Below are 6,319 nucleotides of genomic sequence, written 5' to 3'. Positions count from 1 at the left end.
CATTATATCACACAGATGTTTAAAGCATGAGAATATATTAATATGGCAAGATTATTTAGATTGATATTATTCCAACATTTATAAGTGCATTCCAGTTATACTTATGTATGTATATGTAAATGTATGTCTATATGTACATTTGTGTGTATGGGTCTTTTTTATAGGCAGATATGAAGGGTTTCAATGTGATGTAAGAGTGAGAAGTTGTGAGAATGAGAGAAAGTGGAGGGTGTCTATGAATGGATTTTTGTTTAAGTAGTTGATATATTTCTTTTAATGCTGTCCCTTATACCTATAATTATTTATGCATATGGGTATGCATGCAAGTGTTTGTATTGTGGTATTTATCAAAAGCTTTAATATTAATACTTTGGTTTAAATTCTATTTAACAGATATAGTGACAAGTTTTAAACTCACTGTGCTTGCTTGTAGTTTTGTTAGCAACACTTCAAGTGATTTTTTGAAAAATTAGACTGATTTGTAGATGTAAAAGTTTTTCAAACACTAGGAAGCTGGCTACATTTGCAAGCAGCTAAGACTAAATTTTCAGACGTAATTTGAATCATCTCAAAAACAGATAAAATCAAGTTTGTAAAAAAATGCTAGATGTTTAGGAAAATTTCTCATCAAAATGAATATTAATTGAAACCACAGTGAGATATCACCTCATACCTATCAAAATGGCTACCACCAATAAATCAACAAACAAGTTGGTGAGGATGTGGAGAAAAGGTAACCCTAGTGCACTGTTGGTAGGAATGCAGCTTGGTCCAGCCACTGTGGAAGACATTATGGAGTATTATCAAAAATTAAAAATTAAACTCTCTTTTGACCCAGTGATTACACTGCTGGGAATATATGCTAAGAATCCTGAAACATCAATACAAAAAAAATATGCATCCCTATGTTCACAAAAGTACTATTTATACTATCTAAGATCTGGAAATAACATAAGTGCCCATCAGTAGATGAATGGATAAAAAAGCCATGGTACATTTATACAATGGAGTACTATGCAGCAGTAAAAAAGAAGAAACTCTTACCTTTTGCAACAGCAAGGATGGACCTGGAGAATATTATGCTAAGTGCAAATGAACAGTCAGTGAAGGACAAATACCACATGATCTCACGTATATGTGGAATCTAAAGAACATAATAAACTAATGAACAAAACAGAAACAGAAGCACAGAAGTATAGATACATGGAACAGACTGACAGCTGACAGAGATGGGGGACTAGATGAAAGATGGTGAGGGGATTAACCAAAGAACATCTATATGTGACCCATGGACACGGACAATGATATGAGGATTGACAAAGGGACAGGAGAGGGTGGGCTTGGGTAGAGGTGGTAAAAAGGGGAAATAAAAGCAGGAACAACTGTAACAGCATAAACAAAAATGAAAAAAAAGATTATTAATTGAACATTAAACATGATTCCACCTATATAAAGTATCTAAAATAATTAAACTCATAGAAGCAGAGAATAGAATAATAGTTGATAGTGGCTAGGAGTGGGAGAATGGGGAGTTCAATGGATACAACATTTCAGTTATGGGAGATGAATAAATTTTAGAGATCTGCGTATAACATAGTACCTACAGTTAAAAATAAGGTATGGTGCACTTCAAAATCTGTTTAGGATGTAGATCTCGTATAAATGTTCTTATTTAAAAAATAGAAATGGAACACAAGGAAACTTTGGAAGGTACTAGATGTCTGTTATCTCGACTATAATGATGGTACCACATGAGTTTGCCTACGTCCAAACTCATCAAGTCATATACATTAAATCATTCTTTGTATATCAATCACAACTTAATAAAGTTTGATTAAGACAAATATCCCAAATAGAGGTATTTAGTGATAACCCACGTTACTATATTTATAATGGAATGTACCAGATTATAACCGTTTTTAGAAGTGTAAAGGAAAATATATTTTTAAATTTGTCAACTGAATAAATTGAGCACTAAAGAAAACACAAACAATCATAAAGCTTCTTTATCTGACACAGAAGCCACATGTCCCCCGGGGACAAAATCTCAAATAATGAATATGCACAGGGCTCAAGAAAATTCTCAAACAACCACACACATGTGCAGATGAAAGGTCATTTCTTCTCTACACATAGTTTCTTTTTCCTTACAGGCCCTCCCAAAACCCTTTCCTGGAGTGAAGGTAAAGGAAAATCAACAGGAAAGCTAGGCTTACTATAGAAAACAAATTAGTTCAAGAATCTTTCAAGGGAATATTCATCCTCTCTAGGTAAAGAATGCTTTGTCTCTCTGGCTTCTCAAACTTAGGCTTTATCTATAAACAGTGAGAGGTGTTTGGCTGCGTGGTTTATGGAATCTCTTATTAGGGTGTTGGGCAGGACACTCTGCGTCCTCTGGGCAATCTTTGCCCAGATAGACTTTTCAGTCAAAGTCATTGCTCAGCACTTAGAATACTTCATAGTTTCCATTCCACCAGTGTGGCATTGTTGTACTTGGGACATATAAGGAATGCACTGAAATATACTTGACACTCCAAGTTTGTTCTGTCATATGTATATTCTTCTACTCCTCCATGTGGCTTTTTCCCTCATCTTTCAGGTCTCTGATGAAAGGTTACTTTGTCAAAGAGTTCATCCTGGAATATTCCATATAGAACACTCCTTTGTACCACTGTACTCTAGCTGTTACTTTGCCCTAACCTTCTTAATAGCGTTTATATAGCTCCAGAATACAACTACACACCAGGGACTGTGTCTATTTGGTTAATTATTGTATCCCCAGTGTTTAAAACAGTGACTGGAAAGTAATAGGTCCCCAATTCTTATTTCTTTTTCCTTTTAAATTTTATATTTGTTTCAGGTGTACAGTGTAGTTGACAATTATGTAATTTACAAAATAATCCCCCTGGTAATTCTAATACCCACATGGCCCCATGCAGAGTTACTACAATATAATTAATTATATTCCCTAAACTGAACTTTACATCCTGGGACTATTTTGTAACTTCTACGCCCTTCACTTTTATTACCCATCCCTCTGCCCCTCTTCCATTTGGCAATTCTCAGTCTGTTCAGTGTATCTATGAGTCTGTTTCTGTTTTGTTTGTTTATTTAGTCCTTAGTTTCCACATATGAGTGAAATCAGATGATGTTTGTTTCTTTTTGTCTGCCTTACATCATTTAACATAATACCCAATGGGTCCATCTATGTTGAAAAGATATATGCACCCTTATATTCATTGTAGTGTTTTTAAAAATAACCAAGATATGAAGCAACCCAAGTGCTCATCAATAGACTAAAGAATATGCCGCATCACGAATAAAGATGTGGTACGTATATACAATGGAATATTAATCAGCTATAAACAAGATTGAAATCTTACCATTTGTGACAACATCGATATTTATTTCTTATGTGAATAATATATTTACAGCTAACTTTGAAGATGTACTAATCTAGGTATGAGGTGTTATATTAAGTGGTTTAAATATATATTGCATAATCATAACAAGAATCCCTTGTTGTAGAGAAAAGTGACCAGTTTGTTAGTGGCAGAGATAGGATTTGATCTAAGGTGGTTTAATTTCAGAGAGTACACTATTAATCATCATATCAAATCAGCAGGCTCTGAGAAATGTCTTTTAGTATTAAAAGTACAGCATTACTTTTTCTTCTTTGAGGTTTTGGTATTCTTCACTCTTTTATATGAAGGAGCAAATGCAATGACATTTATTTTTACTCTACCTGAGAGATAGCTCGAAGTTTTGTTTGTTCTCCAGTCATTATTTTATCAGTGCCTTAGAGTATATGTCTTCTCTAACATGCTAATCCAAGTTTTTTTTTCTTTCCAGAAAAAAAAATGCAGCAAATTAAAAACATAATTTGCCCTTAGGAATGCAAAGCTGCTGATCTTGTATATGAATTAATTGTGAATTACATTGCATTTGCACTCCTCTGGGAAACTCCAGGCTTTGATTTTTTTTCTGCTCAGGGTTTCAATGTACATTCAGGCTTATTGCACTTAATTTTGTGCTTTTTGAGCACTTTTCCTACTTTACAATGTAATTTTAATTCTAATACATATAACATATTAGCGTTGCTTTCTTTTCACGTATAAAGTCTAGTTTTCAGAAAACAGTGCAAAAGAATATATATTACTTAACCTATATTCAGAAACTGACAGTGTAATTGGGTCATAAAATTCTGTACTAATGTTCTACTGCATTTTCACTGAAACACTGAATATATAAATGAGTAATAGCCAGATCATGTATAAAGTCAAATTCTGCCCCTCAACCTGCTGTAAGCAAGTCTGAGGAAACTGAGCCATAGCCTCACAAGACATTGGCCCTAAACAGTCAGAACTTGATCGATAACTGACAGCTTCACTAATTTTTGCTCCTGCTTTCAACTTAGGACCAACCGGGGAAAGCCAATTATGTACAAAGAGCCAATCATATAGGACGCCCTGCTTCCAGTTAGCCCACTTACAGTTTCTCTATGGTATCAGACTCCAATCAGAGGATACTTGAAACTCTTCTGTATTTGTCTGTAGAAAGCTTTCCCATTCATCTGTCTGCTTTTGAGTCTCTGCCAAACAAAAGGGTTGGGGGCTGACTCCCTTGCTACATAGCTAGCTCTAAATAAACAGCTTTTGCTCATTCTCATTTGGGTAATCTTTGAGTATTTCCACAGTTCCCTTATTAATACAGTCATACTTTAATTTTAATTGGTTTTAGATGATATATTCCTAACATATTAAAATGTAGACGTTTACTTATTTATAAATTGCATGTATGAACACCCAGTTTTGAGAGTTTACGTGTGGAGGGAGTGGCAGTCAGGGACACAGCCCCCAGCCCCTGGCAAGCCACGCTCATGTGCATATCAGCATTTCTAGCCCAGGCACCTCCATTCAGAGACCGCAAGAGCTGAAATCTCCTTCCTAAGAAACTTTTCACCACTCTTATGCAGCAACATCTCACTCTTAACGATCCTCGTTCCCCTCCTTCCGGCCACCTGGGTCGATGAAGAGTAGGAGAGAGATTTTTCCCAGGATCCTCAGCCCTGAGATGATCTCCCCCCACTGCATTACATATTATACAACTGACCCTCTCCCAATACCATTCCATGGGAACATTGGCAAGCCTGTGCTTTTCTTTTTTTTTTTAACCTCTTGGCTGCATTATCTCAGTGTTACGGGCTGAATTGTGTCCCTGAATAGTCATATGTTGAAGTCCTAACCATCACATGGCAGTACCTCTGAATGTGACTATATTTGGAAATACAGGCTTTAAAGAGGCAATTAAGGTTAGATGAAGTCTTGCAATGGGCCTTAGTCCAACATGACTGGTGTCCTTATGTTACCAGTGAAAGTGGAGTTCTTGTGGGGGTAAGAGGAATAGAATTTTCCGAGACCCACATGAGAGGATAGGGTTCTGTGGTAGACGTTATTGATGATGTAAAATTAAGGGGGTTCTCCTCCTAACTTCCCAATGTCCCATCTCCATCTCACCATGTAAAATGTCCCATATTATTTTCATTGGGGACAGAATAAAGGCCACTGTCCAGAGTTTCTGCTCCATAGGCAAGTCCAGTCCAGTCCAGACTCTGGTTAGTTTAGCATGCTGTGGTATTCACAGTCTCCCCCGGATCCTGTGTGTGGGGTTCTCACGGCCATGGCCATGCAGCTGCTAGGGCCACGTGACCCCGGAGAGAACAGGGGAGTGCATGATGCAAGTATGGGTCACTGTGCGGGGAGGGAGGGAGGAGGGGAGAGAGAAAGAGAGAGAGAGTTTCTTTGTTCTCCTGGGGTTATAACCAGGAGCTTGAGTTTGGGATGGACCAGGTGCTTTTTCAAAAAAACCAATCAACTTCCCAAGTTTTTCCAGGCTTTTGATAGATCCACCCCCTTGCGCCCCCTAGTTAGACTGACAGGCTTCATTTTCCAGCACCGCCTCCTTTGCCCCGCAAAAAGCTGGTACCAGGTCGGGGGAGGGGGAAACGGAGGAGTGTTAATCCCCTTGGCGGAGCAATGTTGTAATCCCCTGGGGTATAAAACTGGAGTTTCCTGGCTAAGCGAGCAGGCTCATGTTCCCCAGTTTATTAAGCTCATTGTCTAGTTCCCTTTGCTCCCTTTTTCTTATTATTAATCAACTAACTAAATACTGATGTAACACTTATAAAAGAGGAATTTAGGACAGAAACTACTGAGGGAAGACTATATGAGGACAGAGGGAGAAGATGCTCATCTCTAAGACCAGGTGAGAGGCCTCAGAAGAAACAACTCTGCTGACCTTGAACTTACAGCCGCCCAGC

The sequence above is a fragment of the Pteronotus mesoamericanus genome, unplaced genomic scaffold (genome assembly GCF_021234165.1).
Source record: "Pteronotus mesoamericanus isolate MK-2021 breed Mesoamerican mustached bat unplaced genomic scaffold, CSHL_Meso_final scaffold_651, whole genome shotgun sequence".
NCBI lineage: Eukaryota > Metazoa > Chordata > Mammalia > Chiroptera > Mormoopidae > Pteronotus > Pteronotus mesoamericanus.
Note: the sequence above shows the minus strand (reverse complement) of the source record.